This window comes from Geotrypetes seraphini, chromosome 5, assembly GCF_902459505.1.
Source record: "Geotrypetes seraphini chromosome 5, aGeoSer1.1, whole genome shotgun sequence".
Classification (NCBI taxonomy): Eukaryota; Metazoa; Chordata; class Amphibia; order Gymnophiona; family Dermophiidae; genus Geotrypetes; species Geotrypetes seraphini.
In genome coordinates, this window is record NC_047088.1 from 4,228,219 (window position 1) to 4,243,089 (window position 14,871).

Genomic DNA, 14,871 nt, shown 5'->3' on the forward strand with positions numbered 1-14,871 from the left:
AACTAAGGAGACTGAGCCATTAGAGGTCTCCTATAGTTAAGAGGCTGCTGATAACAGTAGAATGAAGGAACAAAGCAGAGTCTAGTGCAGAGCCACTTAGAATCAGGAAGGTGGGGATGGTGCTGAAACAGTAAGTTGGAATCCATATGTTTAGAGCAGGGCTTCTGGGAACACCCATCCAATCTACTTTTCAAGATATCCTTAAGGAAAATGCATGAGTTGCTTGAACCTACTTGGGCATAGAGTGACTCAGAAATTCAGAAGTTTAATTTGAATTTGATATACCTCTTATCTAATAGTCTAAGCCACAGGTGTCGAAGTCGGTCCTCGAGGGCCGCAATCCAGTCGGGTTTTCAGAATTTCCCCAATGAATATGCATTGAAAGCAGTGCATGCACATAGATCTCATGCATATTCATTGGGGAAATCTTGAAAACCCGACTGGATTGCGGCCCTCGAGGACCGACTTCGACACCCCTGGTCTAAGCGGTGTACATACAGAGTTAAAATATATGGTTTTAAAAAAATTGTTGACAAAAACTTTAATAACATAGTAGATGATGGCAGATAAAGACAGGAATGGTCCATCCAGTCTGCCCAACCTGATTCAATTTAAATTTTTTTCTTCTTATCTATTTCTGGGCAAGAATCCAAAGCTCTGCCCAGTACTGTGCTTAGGTTCCAACTACTGAACTCTCCGTCAAAGCTCACTCCAGTCCATCTACACCATCCCAGCCATTGAAGCCCTCCCCAGCCCATCCTCAATCAAACGGCCATATACTGACACAGACTGTGCAAGTCTGCCCAGTACTGGCCTTAGTTCTTCAATATTTACTATTATTTTCTGCTTCTAGATCCTCTGTGTTCAGACTGGGACCAGACTGGGCAAACTGCAGCTCTATACCCTGGAGGAGCTCAGAGAAAGGGGTGACATGATTGAGACATTTAAGTACGTCACTGGTCGTGTCGAGGTGGAAAAAGATATATTCTTTCCAAAGGGACCCTCAGTCACAAGGGGGCACCCGCTCAAACTCAGAGGGGGGAAATTTAGTGGTGACACCAGGAAGTATTTCTTCACGGAAAGGGTGGTAGATCACTGGAACAAACTTCCGGTGCAGGTGATCAAGGCCACCAGCGTGCTCGATTTTAAGAATAAATGGGACATCCACGTGGGATCCCTACGAGGGTCAACTCAAGGTCACTAGCACTCAGACTCAAGGGGGTGGGTTAATAGAGTGGGCAGACTTGATGGGCTGTGGCCCTTTTCTGCCGTCATCTTCTATGTTTCTATCCCACACTTTTTTGAACCCTGTCACCGTTTTCCTCTCCACCACCTTTCTCGGGAGCACATTCCAAACAACTCCACTATTTTTCAAAAATGAAATCTTTCAAAATGGGAACAAATCCCATCACTGGGCATAGGGAACAGGTAAAAGAACCTAAGGAAAAGTTTCACTTATCTTCACAGCTGCTAATCGAGCCAGGATCACGATCCAACGCCAAGATCTTCCTGCATATTCGGTATTTAAAGTGAAGATAAGGAACCGATATCCAAGCCCAACAAGGCTCTTGTTTCACCAACGAATGGCTGCTTCAGGGAATTCCCTCCTATTCCATCCCACAATTTGGCTCCACTGTAAGGAAAAGGTGTTTCAGTGGGCATTTCCATCACTTGGCTAATAACATTTTTTGATTGTAGATTGATTTAAACGTCTCTGTCATATCTCCCCTTTCCTGCCTTTCCTCCAAAGTATACAGATTGAGATCTTTAAGTCTGTCCCCCATACACCTTATCACGAAGACCACACACCATTTTAGTAGCCTTCCTCTGGACTGACCCCATCCTTTTTATATCTTTTTGAAGGTGCGGCCTCCAGAATTGTACATAATATTCTAAATGAGGTCTCAACAGAGTCTTGTACAGAGGCATCAATACCTCCTTTTTCCTACTGGCCATACCTCTCCCTACCTCATCTTAGCATCCTTCTAGCTTTCGCCATTACCTTTTCAACCTGATTTGACCACCTTAAGATCATTACATACAATCACACCTAAGTCCCGCTCTTCTGTCATGCACAAAAGCTCTTCACTCCCTAATCTATACTATTCCCTCTGGATTATGCAGCTCAAATGCATGACCTTGCATTTCTTAATATTAAATTTTAGCTGCCAAATTTCAGACCATTCTTCAAGCTTTGCCAAGTCTTTCTTCATGTTATTCACACTATCCAGCGTGTCTACTCTATTGCAGATTTTCATATCACCCACAAAGAGGCAAATCTTACCCGACAACCCTTCAGTAATATCATTTATAAAAATGTTAAAAATTTAGACCCAAGAACAGAACCTTGAGGCACACCACTTTCCTCAGAGCGATCCCCATTGATCACTATCCTCTGTCACCTTCCACTCAACCAGTTCCTGACCCTGCCCATCTCTTTGGGACCCATCCCGAACTCAGTTTATTTATTGGACGTCTGTGTGGAACACTGTCAAAAGATTTACTAAAATCTAAATATATCACATCTAGCGCACATCCTCTATCCAATTCTCTGGTCACCCAGTCAAAGAAATTGATCAGATTTATCTGACGACCTACCTCTAATGAATCCATGTTGCCTCCGGTCCTGTAATCCACAGGATTCCAGAAACTTGACCATTCTCTGTTGCGTTTCCATTAATTTGCTTACCACAGAAGTCAGGCTTACCGGCCTGTAATTCCCTACTTCTTCCTTACTTCCGCTTTTGTGGAGAGGGACCACATCCGTCCTTCTCCAGTCATCCACTCCTGACTTTAGAGACTTATTGAAAAGGTCAGTCAGTGGAGCTACCTGAACTTCCCTAAGTTCCTTCAGCTATTTTCTCACGAGCACAACCCTCTGAAAATCGATCAGGGTCTATTACGCCTCCATCCCTATTCATGTTTGTCTTCTGCGGTCCCATTCCCGGCGCTTCAGATGTGAACACAGAACAGAAATATTTGTTAAGCAATTCGGCCTTTTCTTTATCAACTTCTACATATTCCTCCCCTTCACCTTTGAGTCTCGCAATGCCACTTGTGCACTTTTTCCTATCACTAATATATCTAAAAAATGTCTTGTCTCCCCATTTTACCGTTTCAGCTATTTTTTCTTCAATTTGCATCTTTGCTTTCCTGACTACACAACCAGCCTCTTTTAACTTTTCCAGATATTTTTGCCTCTCTTCCTCTTTCTGCGATCTTTTGTAGTTTATGAAAGCTAACCTCTTATTCCTTACCTTCTCAGCTACTACATTTGAGAACCAAAGCAGCTTTCTTTTCCTCTTACTTTTACCTACTTGCCTCACAAAAAGTTTTGTCGCCCTTTCAGTTTTGCCCACTGCATTTCTGCTCCTTCCAGACGTTACCATCCAGACAACAATTCCTTGACATAATCCCCCATCTGAACAAAGTTTGTTTTTATTAAGTCTAGAGCCTTTACTTTTGAATGAGCCCTCTGTATACCCGTCTTAATATTAAATCGTACCATGCAGTGATCACTGGATGCCAGATAATCACCCACTGTAACATCAGAGACACTTTCCCATTTATAAGCACTAAGTCCAGTATGACCTCATCCCGCGTGGGTTCCATTACCAACTGCTGGAACAGTTCTCCTTGTAGAGAATCCAGGATTTCCCTACTTCTAGAAGACCCCGCAATAGGGATACCTCAATCAATATCTGGCATGTTAAAATCACTTATTAGCAAGACTTCCCCTTTTTTAGAAATATTCTGAATGTCTACTATTAAATCTCTATCTATTTCTTCCGTCTGTGGAGGAGGCCTGTATATCACACCAATGTAAATATATTCACCACTTCCTCTTTCCAAATTGATCCACAGTGCCTCTTCTTTGCCCTGCAGATCCTGCAATTGTGTGGCTTTAATATGATCTTTAACATATAACGCTACTCCCCCCCTCCTTTTTTTCCTACCCTGTCTTTCCTGAACAGATTATAGCCCGGTATAACTACATCCTAGTCATGGTTCTACATGAACCACATCTCCATGATCACCACTATATTCAACTTCTCTTCTTCCAGCACAGCTTCTAGATCCAGAATCTTGTTTCCCATTCTTCGAGCATTAATATATACTGCTTTCCAGACATTGCCCCCTTTTCCCATCCATGTAGAGGTATTCAATGATTTACTTACCTGAGAGCTTATACTCACCCGGGAGCTTTGATCACCCTGCCCCACCACTTCTAATTTAAAGCCTTCTTCAGTAGATTAGCCAGCTTGCCGGTGAAGACACTCCCTTCTTTGATAGATGCACACCATCCCTGCTCAACAGCCCTTTGGAAAATCATCTCATGGTCCAGGAATCCAAAACGCTATCAATGACCATCCACATAGCCACACATTCATCTCCAGGATGCGAGCTTCTCTTCCCTGGCCTTTACCCTCGACAGGGAGGATAGACAAGAATACCACCTGTGAACCTGTCTGCTTCACCTTCTCTCCCAGAGCCACAAAGTCACTTTTGACACGTTCACAGGGGTACCTGGCAGTATCGTTAGTGCCAATGTGGATGAGCAGCATCAGATGGTAGTCATCAGGCTTGATGACTACTCGGCAAGCTCTCCGTAACATCTTGGATTTTGGCACCAGGTATACAGCATACGTCTCATGACATCATGTCTGGTCTGCAGATGGACGCTTCTGGACCCCTCAGAAGGGAATCGCTAACTACCTTGCCCCTCCTAGTGGTCACGGATCCAGTAATTTTGGGGATCTCAAGCTTTGGTCCTTCCTCTCCTTGGGATGCTCTCATCTCCACTTCCAGGACAGCATACTGGTTCTTCAGTTCAAGGGCGGGTGGAGTCATAGTACCAATCTTGCAGTGTTCTGTAATCTGAGTCCAGCTGCCTTCCCTCAGCACAGCCTCTTCTTCCCCACTGCTGGGGAAGCAGTTATTTACAATGTCCGATGTGACACAGACAAGAGGACATAAACTAAAGCTGAGGGGGGGACAGGTCCAGGACGAATATCAGGAAGTTCTGTTTCACACAGCGAGTGGTGGACACCTGGAATGCTCTCCCAGAGGAAGTAATTGCAGAATCCACCATTCTAGGATTTAAGGGTAAACTAGATGCACATCTCCTTTTTTTAATATAAACTTTTTTATTCACCAACATGAAAGATATACACAGAACAGAGAGAACACAATTATTTTCTCATTACAATGCCTCAATACGAAATATCAGGTTAGCACCCAACTAGAAATCCCAGATAACAGTGAGAGTCCAGGCCTGTACTCTGATAGCCTGGAGCCCTCCAAATCCAAACTAGAAACAACCCCCCAACCGCTCCAACCCAACACCCCCACCCCCAAAACCCCTCCCTCAACCCACTGGCAATACGGGGACAACTGGCTTCCGCAAGCGATTGACCACCTGGCTCTTTATCACAGGGGGCATAGTATCCAAATAAGAAGCCCAAACGGACAGAAAAAGCTTGCTCCGAGATCCAGAAAACCGAGCGGACATGGACTCCCAGACCATTAAAAGATGCAATTTATTGCGCCAATACCAGATGGTGGGTGGGGAGTCCTGAAGCCAATGAGTAAGAATACATTTCTTTCCCACAATATAACCCTTACGAATGAGCAAGCTATCACCTGCAGAAAGTCCGCCCAAATAGCCCTCCGCCAAAAAGATAGTCCCTTCCACCGATGAGGGGAGCCGATAACCCACCAAAGATTCCAAATAACATCGGACCTCCATCCAAAAGGCAGAAATAGATGCACACAACCACACCCCATGTGCCAAAGAGTTATCAACCCGGTGACATTTCAGACAAATAGCCGTAGGGGCACATCCGAAATAAAAAGCCCGCTGCTGAGAGACATATCCCCGATGTAAAACCCGAAAGTGACATTCCTGGAGCTCGGCGCTCTGCACCACCCGAGGTATCAGGCGCACCAGAGGAGCCAAGGACGCCACCCGCGGGCGACATCCCAGGTCCCGGGCCCAAGATGTCAAAAGCCGCTGATAATCCCGCCGAGGCTGCAAAGCCACCAATCTACGATGATATTGAGAGATAGAAAGCCAATCCCACTGAGCATCGAAGAAAAAGTTGCGTAAAGTGATAGCAAAAGACTGGGTCAATGAGTCCCTGGGCAAGGAGGCTGCATAATGAGAGAGCTGCATATAAGCAAACTGATCCGTCACACCCAAAGACCAGGACGCCTGGAGAGTCAAAAAAGGAACAGCGCTACCATCCGTCTGTAGAAACTGCTCCAAAGTTCGGAGCCCCTTCCTCGCCCACCGTTTGAAAACAACATTTTCCTGTCCCGGACTGAATGCCGCATTGCCCACTATGGGCAGCAGAACAGAACTAAAAGGCGAGTGACCCCACAGCTGAGAAACACATCTCCAAGCCCGACGAAGCGGCTCCACCAAGCAACTACGGGCCCCAGGCCCCAACCGCACCTTCCCATCCCATTGTAAAAGATAAGGCAGAGCCCACGGAAAAAAATAGTCAACCTCCAGCTCCCGATCGGTATACTGAGAGCTAAGAAAAAGCCAATCCCGGACATGCCGAAGCTAGCAGGCCAAATTATACAAACGAATCGAGGGAAGATCCAATCCTCCCTGTGTAGATGCACATCTCCTTAAGAGTGGCATAGAGCGATACTGGTAAGGGTAAATTAGAAGCACATCTCCCTTGAGAAACATACGGTGATATGGGGACTAAAACTAGGCCAGGGTACACCTGGTGGGGCCTCCTCGTGTGCGGATCACTGGACTTGATGGACCCAGGGTCTGATCCGTAGATGGCAATTCTTATGTTCTTATATCTCATTTTCACGAATGCTTCTTAGTCTTGCCACCTCCTCTCTCAATTCTTTTACTTCCTTCATGAGGGATTCAAGCTGGAGACAGCTTGTACATGGAGCTACTCCCTCTGCCTGAGTAGGTCTCTTGCAGGTAGGAGTCCGCATGCGCGCCTAGCTGTGCCAGTGGCCTGCCTGCTCTTCGCCTCGCACAGTCCGGAAATAATGCCCTACAGCCCAAAGTTTATTTTCAACTCAAAAGACGCCACGACGGCTCCTCCCACGAGCCGCTCCTGCGTCGGTGTAGGCTTCCGACACAGGCACAATCGTGAGAGAAGCCACCCGACACCCTCAAACCCCAAAATAAAATCCAACCTAGGAAACTTAAATGTATCAATGGGACTTCGGGAAGGGAGGGGGGCGGCAAGGGACTAAGGGAGCCACGGCGCTATCCTGTCGGCTCCCAAACACATACTCCTCCTGCGGCCCGGACACCGAGCTCCACAGATGCAGTGTGGGCAAACCAACTCCCCGCAGCCCAGCAGAGGCCCCGCGCCAGAGTGCGTCGGCAACTGATGCAGAAGTCAGCTCCCCCGGAGCACAAATCCCACCAGCGCCAGATGGAAATAGATAAGGTAAAGGGAAAATGGGATCTTGAATATGGTTAGGTAAAAGGAAGGGAGAAGGGCTACTGCTGGACAGGGGGAGCAGGGAAAGGGTACTACTGGACGGTGGGGGAGGTAAAAGCAAGGAAGAAGGGCTACTGCTGGACAGGGGGAGCACGGAAAGGGTACTACTGGACAGGGGGGGGAGATAAAAGCAAGGGAGAAAGGCTACTGCTGGACAGGGGGAGCAGGGAAAGGGTGACGCTGGACAGGGGGGAGAGAAAGAAAAAAGAAAGAAAGAAAAGAAAAGCCTAAGTCTATACATCTATTCTAGAACCCGTTAATGTAACGGGCTAAAAATCTAGTATTATATACTATTCCACAGTTTTGTTTACAGGGACAAGGGGGGAAATAAAAGCAATGGAGAAGGGCTACTGCTGGACAGGGGGAGCAGGGAAGGGGTGCCGCTGGACAGGAGGGAGAGAAAGAATAAAAAAGAAAGAAAGAAAAGAAAAGCCTAAGTCTATACATCTATTCTAGCACCCGTTAATGTAATGGGCTAAAAAACTAGTATTATATACTATTCCACAGTTTTGTTTTCAGTCTCCACCTGCTGGTCATGATTGGATATATACCCATTCATAAAGATTAACCTCTGCTGGTCTGGAGAGTGCTAAGGAATAGGGAATTGCTTTGGTAAGATTTTTCTGCCCTTTCATTTTTTTTCTTCCAGGTTTAAATACTTCTACACCACAGTAGGGCTGGCCTCAGTTAGGGCGCTGGTCCTTGACCAGAGGGCTGCCGCGTGAGCGGACTGCTGAGCAAGATGGACCACTGGTCTGACCCAGCAGCGGCAGTTCTTATGTTCTGGCTGGGAAACATCGTATCACCAAAGCTGCTGCTCAGGTTACAACTTCTGTCTCTGTGCAGAAGTGATCTGTACCCATCTCCCTTGGTAGGGCTGTTGGAATTTGTTTAGGAGGTTTCTAGTCCCTGATTTTGGTCGGATAGAGCTTGGGTGGGCCCTGTTTGGGGGTCCGTTCAACCTCGGGGATGTCAAACCCGTCGGGTCTCGAGTGGGGTCCCTCCCCCCACTTCCTCCACCTCCCCAACTTTTTTTAGAGGAGCCTCAGCAATAAGCCATGCCCCCTAAATCAAGCAAGGCATATTGCTTTGAGAGCCTGTGGAGTCTGTTCTAAAAAAAAAAAAAAATCCTGAGGTAGTGCCGGTCTGCAGGGTTGCTTCCCTGTCAGTTTACTGTATTTTACTGTATTTGTGCACTAACTGGCACTTTTTCTCCTAGCTAGGTCGCGAATGGAGCAATTGTGCCCTTCTCCGGGGGAATGTGAAACAATTTGGTCCAGCCGCGAGGCACTTGCGGCCGGCCTGAACTCGGCGGTTTGGGCCGGTGTGGTCATGAAGCTCTTCGGCAGCAGCTGCAGGCATCCAGAGCTCCCCGGCCTTAGTGCCTCGTGAGCTGGCTGAAGGCAGTGAGGCAGCCCGGTCGGCTCTCACTACCTCCGGAGGGATTCCCCGAACTGCCGACTGTAGGGGAAAAAGGATTCCCTCTCAGTTGATTTTTCAACAGCTGATGCTTGCCTGCTTTAGCGTCTGGGATAGTTTAGGTTTCCCAGCCGCTACAGGCCCTGGAGGGGTTATTTTTGGCGGGATCTTTGCCATTTTGACAGACAGTTCCCTCCATTTTGTCTGCAACCTCAGGTGACCTTCCCCCTGTATTGCAAACACAGGGGCGGTTTCAGCAGGGACCCCTGCTAGGGCAGGTAGTCCCTGGGGACCCTGGGGGTTTTTTTGCCCCAAATTTAATTTCTTTCTTTGTGCAGACAATTGGGGGTCCCCCGTGCACCTGGGGGGTTTCGGGGGTGGTTTCCCTCCGCGCCCCCTGTGGCTTTGCCTCCCTCTTTTCATTTGGCGTCCCCTCTTCCAAGCGCCCGTGGGGGCTTGAATTGCGAATTGGTGGTCGGAGGAGCGTGTTGGCGTGGATGAGGACCTGGCCGCTTTGGCGGGCTTCCAGGATCCTCTAGAGGGGACGGCTGCTGGCAGTGGGGCATCGGGTTTCCCATCTTCCGGTGCAGATGCGTCCGTGGTGCACTTTTTATTCAGAGGGATGCTCTTTTAGACCTGATTTAGCAGGTCTCCTCGGTGCTGCATTTTTGAAATTGCGCCACCGGAGACCCCGCGTATGGGGGCCCCTTAGCTTCAGGGGGTCTGTCCTGTTTCCCGCTCTTTTCCTGTGCGTCAGGATTTTCTGGATTTTGTGCTGGCGCAGTGGACTACGTCGGGGCGCCGGAGGGGGATAGGGCTACCTTAATTTCGCCAGTTGTGGATGCGGTGGTCTCAGCGCTTGCTAAGCGGCATACCGTGCCTGTTACGGGCAGTTCTGCCCTTAGGGTCTCTGAGGAGTGTACGTTAGAGACACTAATTAAGTATAATTTTGATGTCTCTGCCTTGGGGGTTCAGACGGCTATTTGTGTGGGGCTGGTGGCTCGCACCGTGTTTCGGTGGTCTAAGAGTATCCTGGATCGTGAGTCTGATGACTGGTCCTTAGTGGATTAGGAGGTGGTGAAGATTGAGATGACTGCCTTGTTCCTCTCGGATGCTCTTTGTGATTTGGTGTGGTTAAGTCTGGGGCTTTTGGTGGCCGTGCGCTGTACCTTGTGGCTTCGCGCTTGGTCGGCAGTTGCCGCATCCAAAACTGAACTTCCCAAAATTTTCCTTTCGGGGGTTGTTTTTGTTTTGAGAGGTCTTAGATATGGTGGTTCAGACTCTGACAGACTCTAAGGTGCCCCGTCTTGACTGCAGACCGTGCCTGCCCGATGTCTCTGGGTGGCACTTCCTGGGGGTATCTGCGGGAATTTCGCAAGTTTCGCCCGGGGCGTGGGGCTACTTCTTTCCAGGCTTCCGGTTTTTCCCCGGGGTTGGTTGGCTCAGCGCATGCAGTCCTTTCAGGGGGCCCGTCGGGGAACTGGGAGTTCCCCCCCGGTTCCCCTGCTGTCCGTCCTGCATGATGGTTCTTGGCTGGCGCCCCCTTTGGTTCCCGTGGGTTCCCGGCTGCGCAATTTGTTTACCAAGTGGGCCGAGATCACGTCTGATTGGTGGGTCCTGGTGGTGGTGCAGGACGGTTATGCTCTGAAATTTTGCCCGTTCTCTGCCGGATCATATGTAGCCTCTCCGTGTCAGGTGGCATGGGAGATGCTGGCCTTTTGCCAGACCCTTCAGCGCTTGCTAGATCTCAAAGCAGTTGTCCAGTGTCCCCTCAGGAGTGCGGCACCGGCTGGTATGCCATTTCCTTTGTGGGGCCCTAAAAGGAAGGGACCTTTCAGCCCATCCTCGGTTTAAACCGGGGTCAACAGGGCTCTCAGAATTCCCTTTTTTTCGCATGGACACATACAGTCTGTCCTTCTGATGGTTCAGCCGGGGGAGTTCCTGACTTCTCTCACTCTGGCGGAGGCCTACTTGCCTGTTTCCATTCGGGCCTCTCATCAGCTCTTTCTTCGCTTTGCGATATTGGGTCAGCACTATCAGTTCTGTGTGCTTCCATTGGGCCTGGCCGCGACTCCCCAGACGTTCACCAAGATTATGGTGGTTGTCGCGGCAGCATTGCAGTCAGAGGGCATTCTGGTGCACCCCTACTGGGATGACTGGTTGATTCGGGCGAAGTCATTGCAGGAGAGCACCCAGGTTACGGCTCGGGTGGTTGAGTTTCTCCGGACACTGGGCTGGGTGGTCAACCTTTCCAAGAGTCGGTTGGTCCCAGCTCAGCGTCTGGAGTACCTTGAGGTTCTGTTCGACACCTCCTTGGGGAAGGTCTTCCTTCCAGAGGTCCATGTAAGCAAATTGCAATCTCAGATTCGCCTTCTTTTGGCGTCCCGGTGTCCTCGGGCGCAGGATTTCCTCCAAGTCTTGGGGTCGATGGCAGCGTTCCTGGACGTGGTGAGGTAGGCGCGGGCCCATATGTGACCTCTTCAGTATGCTCTGCTCCAGAGGCACAGTTTGGATGTCCCTGTCCCTCTGCGAGGCTTGGCGTGCTGCAGTCTTCGTTGGTGGCTCCAGACCTCTCATCTGGTCCAGAGGGTGAGTTTGGATCTACCGCAGTAGACGGTGCTTCTCATGGATGCCAGTCTCCTCGGTTGGGGGGGCTTAGTGTCTAGGTCACTGAGCTCAGGGCACCTGGTCCATGGAAGAGGCGTCCTGGTCGATCAATGTATTGGAGACCAGAGCCGTCCGTCTGGCACTGTTAGCCTTCTGCTCCCTCTTGATGGGCAAGTCGGTCTGAGTCATAGAAACATAGAAGATGACGGCAGAAAAGGGCTACAGCCCATCAAGTCTGCCCACTCTGCAAAGCCCTCCCTCCCTCTGATGTCAGCGCTGACATCGGGAAGGTTTCAAGTTTCAAGTTTATTTAAATTTAATGGTTCGCTTAAAAATTCTAAGCGAATAACATTACAATAAATATAGGGGTAAAAACAGTTAAGATCATTTTTGTGAATTAAAAAACATATTCGTGACCACTTAACAAAACAGACACTACTGGAGTGGGTGGGAAAAACATGAGGGATAAAAAGTTACAATATTGTTGTGTCCTCATATATAGGCGAGGAGAATTAGATAGGGTAGGATGGAACATTGAGGTTGGGGTACCTGAAGGTAGAAAGTTTTCGAAGCTTATGATATTTTTATTTGATGAAAGATGATTCCTTTTTAAGGGTTAAAGGAAACTTTAAACAGGAATGTTTTTAGGTTAGTTTTGAATAAAGTGAGATCTTTAATATTTCTAATGTATAAAGGAAGAGAATTCCAGATAAGTGGAGCTTTGACTGAAAAAATATCATGTCGCCTAGTTCCTATTATTTTCAATGATGGAACCATAAGTAACTCCTGACTATTAGACCGGAGAGAGCGATTTGAGCAGTGGGGAATTAATAAGCGGTTAATAAACTGAGGTTCGTTTGTTGTAGTTGTCTTAAAGACTAATAATGCTATTTTATATATTATTCTCTGGTTAATGGGTAGCCAATGAGATTTCATCAGATATGGAGTCACGTGATCGTATTTCTTTCCCTGATGTATTAATTTTATGGCGGTGTTTTGAATTATTTGTAAACGTCTTTGTTCCTTATTTGTTATGTTTAATAATAGGGAATTACAGTAATCTAATTTGGATATTATGAGTGAGTGAACTAAAATATTTACTGATTTTGGCTCTAAGTACTTGGACATTGAACGGATTAGACGCAAGCGGTAGAAACAGTTTTTAACTGTGTTATTAATATGTTCTTGGTAAGAAAATTTACTATCGATGATTACGCCTAAAATCTTAAGTGAAGTTGCTAATTCAATTGGTGTGTTGTTGATTGAAAAAGGGATTGATAGTTTTAGGTCTTGTTTTGAAGGAAAAAATAGAGCCCTTGTCTTGGATACATTAAGTGCAAGTTTATTTTGTGCTAGCCAACTTTTAATTTGTTCTAATTTTTGGTTAATTTGAATTATGTCATTTGGATTTTCCGGGTTGAATGCATGAGTCAACTGGATGTCATCTGCGTAAGCATAGGTGGTAAAACCTATGGATTGGCTTAGGTTAAGTAAGGGAGCTAAAAAAATATTAAATAAGAGAGGAGACAAAGTTGAGCCCTGGGGGATACCATAGTTTTGGGAAAAAGGTTTTGAAATTGTGTTGTTAAAGCGTACCGTAGAAGTACGGTTAGAGAGAAAGGAGGTAAACCATTGCAAGGCTAGGTCGCTAACGCCTATTGAATGAAGTCTGTCGAGTAGAAGAGTATGGTCGATTGTGTCGAATGCGGCTGAAAGATCAAGAGAAAATAAAATTACCGAGTTGTGGTGATCAAGGTTATATATGATATTGGTAGTGAGCCCAATTAAGGAATACTCTGTATTATGATGTTTCCTGAAGCCTGTTTGATTGGGATGTAATGTATTGGTAGAATTGGCAAAGTCTGATAGTTGAGTGAATATTACTTTCTCTGTGATTTTTGCTAAGAATGGAATATTAGCAATTGGACGGTAGTTAGTGGGGTCGTCATGACTGATTTTATGGTCTTTTAATATAGGAGAAATTATTGATGCTTTCCAACTTTTTGGTACTGCCCCTGATGAAAGACTTTTTTTAATTATTGAATGTATTAGCGGACCAAAGCAAGAAAAATATTTTTTTAAAATCAAGGGAGGAATGATCTCAGAGGGAGTGTTGGCTGTGTGCTGCGACAGGGCAGGTAGTAAAAATACAAGGCAGTGGCGTACCAAGGGGGGGAGCGGGAAGGGGCGGTCCGCCCCAGTGCAGCCTTGGGGGGGGGGTGCAGAGACGGCCAGATCCCCTTACCTTCGTGGCGCTTTCACCCAACCGACCGACAACAGGCCCAGTCCGACAAACCTCTCTGCCCTGTAGCCGCGAATCTAAATTACTTTCTTACAGGCAGCTGGATTCAGGGCAGGGAGGTTTGTCGGACCGGGCCTGTTCTGTTGTCTGTCGGGCGGAGAAGCGCCACAAAGATAGGGGGCAGGAAAGGAGGAAAGGTGGAATGGAGAGGAAAAGACGCTTAAGGGAAATGGGTAAAACTGAGGGGGGAAGAAGGACGCTGAAAGCACTGGGGAAGACAGGGGGGGGAGAAGGACGCTGAAACTTAAAGCAGAGGAAGTTGCTATGGCCTGGCTTGTGTGGCACCCATGCTGCCAGGGGTAAAGAAGGGTGGCAAAGCCGAATCTCGGGAGCAAGTTCAGTGCAATGGTGCAGATTTTGAAAAGTCACTTCCTAGCCCAAGGATGACTTTATAAGTAGCTGCTAGTGTTGCACCAGGAAGCTGCCTCGTACATGCTGAGCTGCTGTAAAATAACACACATACACACACCAGCTGCTTTCCTTTTATCAGCTCGGGGAGGTTTTTGTATGTGGTGTGTGCGTGCGTGTGTCTCTGATGGCTGAGAAAACTGTCACGATGGCATAGTGACTTGCACACTGACCATGGCCGCCAGAGAGAACCTATACAGCAAAGTCACCCCAAGAAGGCACAGACAGCACAAGGCTGGGACAGTCAAACATGGGTTATCACTGGACATTCTGTTATCTATGGGGTTCCCTAAAGCTCGAGCGTAAGTGAACACCTCCAGTTCTTCCTTTTCTCAAAGGGCTGCTTGGCATGGCTTTTTGTTTTCTAGGGAGCAGCAGCAGCCGAGTCTGACTGAAAACACGTCTGGATTCTTCTTGTCTTGTGCTGTACTTGTAGCCAGGGAATTGCAGGGGGTAGGAGGGTGGGGATGCAGCGTTGTGGAGGTACCCTGCGACCCCAGGACGGTGCAGAACGCAGGTAATTAGGAAATGCTTTCTCTTTCGATTTGATTTTTTTTAAAATTAAAACTGGCTTGTGGATTTTGCTGACATAAGCCTGTGATAATGCAACAGCCTGAAAGCACATGGGGAAGAAAAAGGGGTGGA

At 47.6% G+C, this 14,871-nt stretch overlaps 1 protein-coding gene across 5 annotated transcripts in view; it reads left to right on the forward strand.

Moving 5' to 3' along the window:
* LOC117361664 overlaps positions 1 to 14,871 on the forward strand; it is a 162,762-nt gene that overhangs the window by 77,782 nt on the left and 70,109 nt on the right. The gene's annotated exons all lie outside the window — the stretch shown is intronic.